The following is a 10,815-nucleotide window of genomic DNA, read 5'->3' as shown; positions in this document are numbered from 1 at the left end:
AGCGACGTCGACTTGGGCCAGTAGCGGCAAGCGGCGACGTCCCGCCCTCCCGAAAGACTTGGCGTGCTGGCCAATGATGAAGCGCCTCGGCGGTAGGTGGGGTCGGGAGGCCGTACCAAGCCAGCGGGTGCACCGGGAGGAGGGGGCGTCTCTTTGAGCAAGGGGGCGGTAGGTGTGACAACCAGCTAACCGTAAACGGAGTGCTACCACTTTGCCTGGGCAAAGAGCTTGAAAGACACCTAGTTCATTGCTATTCTTTGAAAAACTCAAAATGCAGTGTTCTTCGTGGCTGAATAGGTGTCTTGTGATCCCTTGGTAATGTCGACTCATTCATTCGACAAGTATTTCTCTCTTCTGTATTCCTGGCATTGTGCTGAGTCCTGTCTAATGAAGAGGAAGAAGGGGAAAACAAACGGGTAAACAAGCAAATAAAATAGCAAACCATGTCAAGGAAGGGAATAGACAAGGTGCGATATAGAGACTAGTAGGAAATTGACGTTAGATAAGGGAGGGTTGTTATAAGAGAACTTGATAAGATAACATTTAAACAGAGACTTGAGGAATAAGAAGGAATCAGTCAGCCCTGAAACCAGGAAAGTAATGATTGTTCTGTAGATCATTCATATCATTTCATTCTGTAAATATAGCACAATTTATAAATTCATTCTTCTGTTGGACATTAGGGTAGTTTCCAGTTTGGAGCTCTTAGATCGTGTTGTTATGAACATTCTAGTACATGTATTATGGTGATGGCCTTTTCTTTCTATGGGAAATTTTGGTGGCTGGGTTTTAAATACAATGAAGTTATATTGGAATCTGTTCATTAACAATGTAGTAACATGTATTGCAATATCTTAAACATTTGGAGCAAAGTTTGCGGCAAATAATAAAGGACTTTGCTCTCACAAATGTGAAAACTTTTGGCAACAACAAGGAACTGTTAACGTAGGAATTTTAAGCGTGTTAGTCTAAAACATTCTGAATTATGCTTATCATTTGACTTTCTTTTTACACGCTTGCAATCTGCATGCCCAGAATTTGAGAACATCTTGATTTTGCTACATCCTTTTCTATAATAGACTGTAATCCACAGTTATATGATAAGCAAGGTCTGTTAGGCTGTCCTAAAGATATGCTTATGTTTGATGCTAATACAGTTATTAGAATTACATTTGAAAACCATACCATTCCACATCCTACCAGAGTTGATTACAAATAAAGCCAGCAGTTTACTTCTTTTAAATTATATACTCCTGCTTTGTGAATCTCTGAAGCATGGCCAAATGTAGTATAAATGTTCATGTACTCAGCATGAGGGATCACTGCATAATATCCAAAAGAAATAAATGGACACAACACTCCATGCCTTTAAATTGAGCTCCTTTTTATTTCACACTTTATATTTTAAAGAATTGAACTATTTGATAGTAGGGACTATCAGGAAACTATACCTAAAACGGGTCTTAGGGCTTTGGGTAGGTATGCGGCATAGGGGCTTATAAAATATAAAGTGAGGGCATATGAGTCTTGAGTAAGCCACTTGAAATTTAAGCTAATGAACGAGAATGAAACGGTTAAAAGATAAACTGAGGCATACTGGACATTTTAGGAGTTTATTTGAGCAAAAATCAATTGGAATTGGGCAGCACTAAACTGGAAGCAGTTAGGAGTGCTCCACCAATAGGAGCTATAATTATTTGACTGGCTATGGGTTAAGCAGTTACCTTTGAGTCATAGAGTGGAAAAATCAAATGGAGTCACTATTGTCAAGCTGCTAAAAAAATTACTAAAATCAAGTAGGTTAAGGCATGAGGAAACAATTCTACTCTTGTTTTAACTAGCCTGAAACTTAAACTTTTGAACTTCTGAGTCCTGTGTCAATACCTGGACATATACCAGACTGCCAGATAACCCTCTGATTACCCCTCCTGAAGGACTCACATATTCAGACCATCTGACATCAACCTAACTCCTGTTATCCAGACCACTGGACATCTGACTGATAACCAGTTCTGGACCAATCCTAAGGCTTGACGAATTTTTCTTAAGAAAGTACTTTTTACTATAAGGACTCTTAGCTTTTCTTTCTTCTTTACTTTATTTGGGAAAGTCTCGTTGTTTTTTTATCCTTAGGTTTCTCTTTGTGATTGGTTGTCCTTAGGTTTTCTTTTAGATTTATTTTTTTTAATCTTTTATTGGGGAATTGGGGGAGGGAATAGCGTTGGGGAAATGGGAAAGGGGAACAGACAAGTTGCTGTCCTTTTGTTCTTCAGTCTAGTTGTGGAGGACGTCGCTTCACTGGCCCATGTTGGTATTGTGAGAATTGCACTCTTCCCGGTGGAGGCAATTGGTCGCCACCCATTGAATGGCCGGTCACAGAGGCTCAGGGCAGCTCACTTCAGCTGCTGGCCGCTCATGCTGGCTGCTGGCTGCCGGCCACTCATGGTAGCTCAAGGCAGCCCACTGCAGCCCCACTGCAGCCTACGCCATCGCCAGGACTCACGGCAGCCCAGCTCCAGGTCGAGCTGTTGTTCACCATATCATCTGTAGAGGCTGCAGCGTCACTGGCCCATGTGGGATCCAAACCGGTGTCCCTACTGCTCAGAGCTCGCGCTCCCAAGCCAACTCTAAACCAATGAGCCACTCGGCCAGCCCCTAGGTTCTCATTTCTTAACCTTAAGGCAATACAGGCTTAGGTTTTGGTTTGCTTAAGTGAACTACTAAGGCCTTAAAGCCACCTCAGTCTAATGGCCTCCTGTTTAATAAAAGTTAACACTACCCATTTTCCTGATTAGTTACTAATGCTCCTGGGAGCCATATGTGTGATAATGAGTTGATAATTTTATTAATATTCACTAATGAAAAATTATTTTCTTGTTAAAAATTAGAGATGGATATTTTTGTATATTTATTGAAATATCCAAGAATATGTCATCCCAAAATATGCCTCTTTGCATATAGATTATTTTGAGATAGAAGCTAGTAAGAACCAGGAGATATAGGAAAAGCTTTTACCTCCCCTTGCCTAAGAATAGAGTATAAATTTCCCCTTTTGTAAAGTAAATTTATATTTATAAAGGAAATTTCCATTTATACTAGTATCTTTAGGAAGTGCCAAGAAAAGAGCTATCCGCAGAGATAATGTTATGGCCTGAGAGACTGCATTGCAAGATAGCCCTTATTTACCATACATTTCCTCCCCTCACCCTCCCATAACTTGCCTTCTCCACTCAGAAACCCAAATCCCTTTTCCTTTGTTTAGTCTAAGGTAGTCTATTAACCTCAATCATCTGGCCTCCTAGAGTCTCATTTGTTGTGTGTGACATTTCCATGCATACTCACATAATTAAAATGTTTTTTCTTTTTTAAATTTGTCTTTTGTCAGTTTGATCCAGGGTCCCAGCCAGATAACCTAGGAGGCTAGAGGGAAAACATTTTTTCTTTCCCTGCATTAGATTCAGCAGTTTTCCTGGTAAGTATCTGTATGTTACTTTTGGCCTCGTTCCCAAAACATAGGTCTGGGATACTAGATAGGATGTATCCATATTTTTCCATAGTTCAGGCTGTTCTAACCAGAATTTCGAAACCAAATATCCCTTCTCTGTGTCACTAGAATAATTGCCAAAACACAAACACAAGGAATTTTTAAATCTTGCCCTTGGACCGAATTAAAACTTACATCAGTGGTTTTTATCTTCAAGTATAATTGTTGCTTTTTTTTCCCATGTGTAGTTTACCCCCACAAGTATGGAATAAATGAGCTTCATCCAGTACCAGTGGTATAGAGATTTGAATTATCTTTCCATTTCCACCTCTGACTTTTCTATTTGACCTTATTCAAGTATTTAATATCACTATGCATCATTCTCATATAGGGCTGTTATGAGGGAAATTGTATTTTTTATTTTATTTTATTTTTTTTTAGCTGAGCCATCTTGCCACCTATTGGCACTCAGCGACAGCTCAGCTTGGGCCGGGAATTAAACCCGTGACCCTGTTGCTCAGAGCTCGCACTCTTGAGCAAGCTCTTAACCAACTGAGCCACTCGGCCGGTCCTGTGTTTTATAGATGCATATTATAGGAAAAAAGTTAAAGAAAATTGCGTTTTGTTACTTAAATAACAAAAGCTCAAAATCAAGGAGATGAAATACGATAGACATTAGCACCATTTGCCAAATATTTCCTGCTCTCTACCACTCAGGCAGTGTCTGGCTCCGTTGTGGGTGGTGCTGTGAGGAGGTGGGACACTTGTGAGAGTTCAGGTCAATAAATTGTAAGTGGAGGAGACATGGTTTTTGAGTTGGAGCATTTAATGTCCTCCTGCAAAACCTTCCAAAGGTCACTGCCCTCTGCCATCGCAACCAACAATGTTCCAGATCATGGCTGCTACTTCAATCTGGGTCCTTGAGTGATTATAAAGAGCAGAATCCTTCTGTAATATATGATGACCATATAGCATGAGCAAGAAACAAACCTTTGTTGTTTTAAGACACTGATATTGTTATAGCATTTCGAGCTAACTTAACCTGGCCTATCCCAACTGACACAGAGAGTAGTAGTTCCAACTTAAAATTATTTGGTGAAGTTTTTCTTGGGGCAATTTTAGTCAAAGAGAAATTTTCATTCATTTTTTTAAATTTATTGGGGTGACAACGGTTAGTAAAATTATATAGGTTTCAAGTGTACATTTCTATAATACATCATCTGTATATTACATTGTGGGTTCACTGCCCAGAGTCAGTTCTCCTTCCATCACCATATCACCATATTCATTTTTTTCAATAACTTTTTTGTGAAATGTCTACAGTATATTCAGTATTATGTATGTTAGGAGGTTCTGGGGTATTCTAGTAATGAACAAACAAAATAAATATGGTCTCTGCTCTCATGAAAACTGAGGTGGGCAGAGGAGACAGTAGGAATGTATCTAAATATGATGAATGCTATACCTGGAAAAGTTTGACATTCTCTAAGCATTATCCTAGGAGTCTTGTGGCTTATCTCTCCCTTTCTATCTCTGTCTCTCTTCTAAAGTAGGGGTTATTCAGTTGCTGACTATACAAGGCTACCTAGAAAGAATGAGAGAAAAAACAAGTTTCTAACTCTTGAGAAGTATCTTGAAATTATAGAAAATGTACCTGACCTGAGCCTGGAGCCTAGACTCCAACCTTGCTTTTGACCAATATGTGGCCTCAGATAAGCAGCTAGCTTTGCTATGCCCGTCTCATCGATGTGAAATAGCACTAAATATAACCTGCCATGGCTGACTTACATAATTGCTGCAAGAATTAAATTAGGCAGAGACTGCAAGTGTCCCATAAAAATAAACAGTGTTATTCTTTAAAGATTTTACAGTGCCTTGGAGAAGCCTATAAATAATAAGTGTAAATAAATAATGAAAACACTTGGTCCACCTATAAAGCAACATATAAACAAATTAAAATTAATATTGTACCCTGCCATCTGTGAGAAATGGTGCAGAATGACATAGTGAAAATTATACCTTCAAGAATCTAAAACTCAGTGTTTATTGTCAAGTAATACCCATTAATGTACTGCTATTAGGATGCAGCAGAAATAGGCCAAAAGCTCCCTTGTAATCCGCATAAAGAATATTCAATACTTTTCTTGTCAGTAAAATGAAGTGAATGTACAAATAGCTAGTTTTATATAAGTGGACAAACAGAAAAACGCATGCAGTATGAAGAAAAATTGCCATTGTCTTTGAAATCTGTAATTTCAGAAGTGTATGTATGCCTTTAATCAGTTCGAAATGATACTAATTTCCCAGACTCCTTCCTTTTATTCTGAGTCTCATTTAGATTAGAGTTCAGAATCTCAAGGTAACATTGTGAGAGATGATGAAAGGCACATTTGTCACTGGTTGTCAGGCAACCAAAAGCTTGTGCTACTGCCATGTACAAATATGCCACCCTGATTTGTATACAGAGTGGGAGTAGGTGCTGAACTGCTTTTCTATTGGTCAGTTTCTCTTCCAATGGCAGCAAAGAAAGTATTATTTTTCCAGCTAATTAGCATACTCTGGGAAACTACCCAACTGTGCTTGTTCCCCTGGCAGTGTTAAATATAGACTTTAAAAACAGGATTGGCTTTAGCTTTGGGTGATCTAGATTTTTATATACAGAAATACTCCAGGAAAAGTTTTAAAAATTCAAATAAACGAATAGCATATATTGTTTATACTATGAAAAGTTAAGCAAAAGACAGCTTGGTTTTGTTAAAGATACTTTAATATAAAGAAAATAACAATTCACAGTGCTCCTTGAAGGTTAAAACCAGGAAAGAGTTCCCCAGGTCACAAAGGGCCACAAAAATGTGTTCCCTACCTCCACTCCACCTTTGCACAGACCATAGGGAAGAGGCAGAAAGCTGGGAAAGGAACAAAGGAAAGGGGACCACGTGAGAGACCTCAGCCTGCTCATATGAGGGATCGCCATAGGGCCTAAAATGTGACCCAGGGAGAACTGGAAACATATATTTTGTGCTGTTTGGTGATGAACTGTGTGCAACTCCTAGAAGGAAGCCTGATTTCCCTGGGGGCTCATGAGCACAGCTGCGTGTTTACTGTAGATAAGGACTGTAATAGTGTTTGCCACCAGGGAACCTTTCACCTCTTCCTTTTAACTACTGACTAAACATATAGCTTGGGAAAGGAAAGTCTCAGAAGTCTTTTTGCCTGTCCAGAAGTCAATATGATCCAAGAATTTTAGAGCTGGTAGGTACCTTTGAACTTATTTACCCATCTTCCCCTTCATTTTTCAGAAAATGAAATGCAAACTCTGAGAGGTGGAGAGATTCGCCCAAGCCCACAGAGCTGGTAACTCCAGTCTGGAGTTATTTCTAGCATCCCAGGCAGGCTCTGATTCCACCTCCTCACACTGTATGTGATCATACCCCTGAAAACAGGCAACAAAGCCTGGGATTCTATCAAGGACATGCCCACTCGTAGCAAAGTTTGGTAAAATTAGATGTATTTCTTCTGTACTACCTGTAGGAGAGACACTAAGGCTGTAGGTCGGATTGACTCTGGGCAATATTTTGAAGTAGGTAAAGTGTGAATTCAGTGGCTTCATAACTTGCCTTTTCTGACAGGCTGTGTAATATAGTGGCGGAAAACATGGCTCTGGAGACACCCAGCCATTTACAAACTGTGACCTTGGGCCAGTTTCTTAACCTTCCTATGCCCAGTTTCCTCAGGAATAGATGGAGGTGGTAGTATTTCTCAAATCATGCTTTTGGAGAGGGTTTAATGAACTAACATGTAAAGTATCTAGAGTCGTTCTTGACATTAGACAATGTTAGGAATTTTTATTAGTGCCTGTCATTGCCTGGGCCCTACCTTGTTCTGGGCTTGCTCGTCTCGGACATTGTCCCCTGATCACAAAATGTCTGTCTTCTCCCTCCTCTCCTCTATAAAAACTCTCTCTCCTTATTTGTTCAATAAATGGCTGTTCTCTCATTCAAATAATATTTATTTAATTCATCCCCCTATGTGCCAGAAACTTTTCTGGGAGCTGGGAATACAGCAATGAACTAAACAGGCAAAATTTCTGTCCTCGTGGCACGTACTCTCTAGAGAAAGAAACAGAAAACAAAATAAGTAAATATCCTCTTTGATAACCCAAATGTCCCTCAACAGGTGAATGGATAAAGAAAATGTAGTATAGCTATACAGTGTGGTATTATTCAGCAATAGAAAGAAATGAAGTAGTAATGCTCGCTATGACATGGATGAACCTAGAAAGCATTATGCTAAGTGAAAGAAACCAGTCTCAAAAGACCATATATTGTGTGATTCTGTTTACATGAAATGTCCAGAATAGGCAAATTTGTAGAGACAGAAAGTAGATTCATGGTTGCCTAGAACTGAGAGATGTGGTAGGTTGTTTTATTGGGGGGTGGGGGTGAGGTGTGGGGGGAGAGAGCAATGGGGAGTGAATGCCAATGGCTACGGGGTTTTCTTTTGGGGGTGATGAAAATGTTCTAAAATTATGGTGATGGTTGTGCAACTCTGTGAATATATTAAAAACTATTGAGTTGTGCACTTTAAATGGATGAATTATAGAGCATGTAAACTATATCTCAATAAAGCTGTTTAAAGTATGATGTTGTTTTAACCTAGGGATCGGAACAAGATGTGCAGGAGGAACCTGAAACAACAGATCAATCTGATCCTTCTCAGTACCTTGAATTTGCTATGAGTTATTCACTTAATTTAAACATGAATCACTAGTCATCAGAGAAATGCGAACTAAATCATTCACAAGTATATCCCCCTTCACGCCCTTCAGGCTGACAAAGAAATCAGAAATTTGGATCCTGACAAGGGTTGGAAGAGGTGTGGCAAAAGAGGAATAGACTATCCTCCACTGCTGGTGAACTTCTAAATGGGTACAGCCATTCTGGAGAGCAATCTGGCATAATATAGTCTAATAAAGAAAACACATATTCTATGATCCAGCAATTCCAAAGACATTGTCACACGGGTCTCTATGAGAAGAGCTGCAAAGATGTTCCCTGCATCACAGCCCAGAGCATAAGGGGGTTGAAGTCTGTCTGGGTGCTCATGCCTGGGAGAGTGGACAGGTAAAATGTGGTGCACATGCTGGAGTCTATCTAATGCTCTGTGAGTAGCTTCAGGTTAGATGTAGGCAAAATTGGAAGGGTGACTCAAATACATAATGCTGGGTAGGGAAATGTAAACACTGGAAGGAGATATATAATACAATACTCTTTCCATAAGTTAAAAATGTGCACACATAAAACAATGTATTTTACAATAATACATTCAAATAAAAAGATAGGCCACTCAAATAATGTTGGCAATTAGCCCTGTGCCTACAGTCTCCTTGTCACGAGCGTCTGCTAGGCTCACAGACCGTGCTGCAATCTCTTCCTGCAAATCAGAGGGACTAACCCCAGGAGAGACTCTCAGACCCCCAGGATCTACCTGGCACTGAGTGAGGCCTCAGCGGTAGCTGTGGCTTCTAGCAAGAATTAAGGCAAACCCACACGTCTAGTGCCTTTCAATATGCTCATTTATTCACACAGAAAATGCAGTGGGAGGAATAGGCTCCTGAACATCAATATCACACCACAATATAATCACAGCAATATGGCCATTAATATAGCAATAATAATTTAGTGAAGTATTTTGATAACAAACCAGTCCAAGAGTCAATCAGAATCTGGCGCGCAGGGCAGCTGGTCGGGGAGGTCATTCCGTCAGAGGTTTGCTCTGAGTCCGACGGAGCAAGCAGGTTTTTGGAGCAGAGGAGCAGCATGGTCACCTCTCAGTCGAGACTGGCTGCCTGAGCTATCGATATCCTGGGTTCTTAATGACATCAGTGGAGCCGTATGATGTCACCTTATCAGTCCTCACAGACTTGTTTCCTATCAGTCCATGCAGCTGCTGCACGGTCCATCTGGTGGTGGTTTATCTTCATGGGGAATTTCCACAGCACTCAGTGTTAAGACAGAGGTTACTCTTGTTCATACAAAATGGAGTCACTCTTGCTCATATAAAAACACACTTTTCAGGGGTGCTCTGCACACTTCTTTTCCCATGCTTCATAAAAGGTCAGGATTTATATATAGAGAAAAGATTTTTTAAAATATGCGTCAGCACGGCTGTAGGAGAGATCCCTGCCTTAGGTGGCAGATGACCAAAAGCGGGATAAACCAATAAGATAGCAGAGGTTGCAAGATTAGACCCACATTCTGGCCCACACCTAGTTTCTTTACCATTTTAGGTTTCTTTACCATTTACCATTTTAATACCCAGGGATGGTTTCTCCACAACAGAATTTAAACCTGGGTTCTCTGAAATTGAAAATGGTTGGTTTTGCTCTAAACTGAGACTGAACCATTGATACCACAATGGCTCCTTGGTGTGCCCCCACCTTTTCTACCAGCCCAGCTATGTACACGATTTCCTTAAAGAAAATGTACTCTTTGGTCACCGCACAACCTCAGTTTTTGCATCATTCTGACAATGGCTCCTGGCATTTCCTCACAGACCTTCCTGCCTAATGTTAAAATGGACTAAGCCAGGTTCCATACCAAAAGGTCTTGGTTTTGTCTTTTGGCGTCATTTACAGCTGATTGTTCTTGGTTAAGTCATTTAACTTCTCACAGCTTCCGTTTTCCCACATAAAATAGGGATGATAATAAAATGTGTCAGCTGTCTTTTCTAAGTGTTTTCTATGCAACTAGAAACATACACATTAAAGTTAGAATTATATCCTATTTATTATGCGTATTTTCTGTTAATTTTGTCTTTATTCAACATATATATAATGGATAGCTTTCAATGTCAATATATATAGATTAATAGCTAATAGCTGTTGTGCATGTGTGGGGGCAGGGGACATACTGGAAATCTCTGTACCTTCCACTCAATTTTGTGGTACACCAAAATCTGCTCTAAAAAAATAGTCTATTTTTTTAAATTTGAAGTTGATTCAATAATATGATTGAATAATTTAAAATACATGTTCATAGATTTTTATGGTATAATAATTATTGAATCTAGGGTTATATGTGTTGGATTATATCTACAACAAGTTATTCTCATATTTAAATAATGTACTCAATGAGAGAAATGATCTTAATATGAATATTTAATACACAGATAACTGTCCACGTCAATATACACTTTTAAAAAAATAGACTTTACTTTTTAGAGTAGTTTTAGGTTCTCAGCAAAACTGAGTGGAAAGTGCAAACAGTTCTCACATATCCCATGCCCCTGTCCACATGCACAGCCTCCCCCAGTGTCAACATCCCCAACAG

General features: G+C 39.6%; 1 long non-coding RNA gene across 2 annotated transcripts; it reads left to right on the top strand.

Moving 5' to 3' along the window:
* Nucleotides 1-6: 6 nt before the first annotated feature.
* LOC109377045 (uncharacterized) lies at nt 7-10,433 on the top strand. Of its 2 annotated transcripts, none has more exons than XR_002122816.1 (3): nt 7-92; nt 3,386-3,472; nt 8,144-10,433. It is a non-coding gene; the product is annotated as an uncharacterized LOC109377045 (long non-coding RNA). The 2 variants fall into 2 exon arrangements; XR_002122815.1 differs by lacking the exon at nt 7-92 and adding an exon at nt 158-416.
* The last annotated feature ends 382 nt before the right edge of the window (nt 10,434-10,815 follow it).

Source organism: Hipposideros armiger, unplaced genomic scaffold (genome assembly GCF_001890085.2).
Source record: "Hipposideros armiger isolate ML-2016 unplaced genomic scaffold, ASM189008v1 scaffold_1266, whole genome shotgun sequence".
Taxonomy (NCBI): domain Eukaryota; kingdom Metazoa; phylum Chordata; class Mammalia; order Chiroptera; family Hipposideridae; genus Hipposideros; species Hipposideros armiger.
Note: the sequence above shows the minus strand (reverse complement) of the source record. Positions and strands in the feature narration are given on the sequence as shown.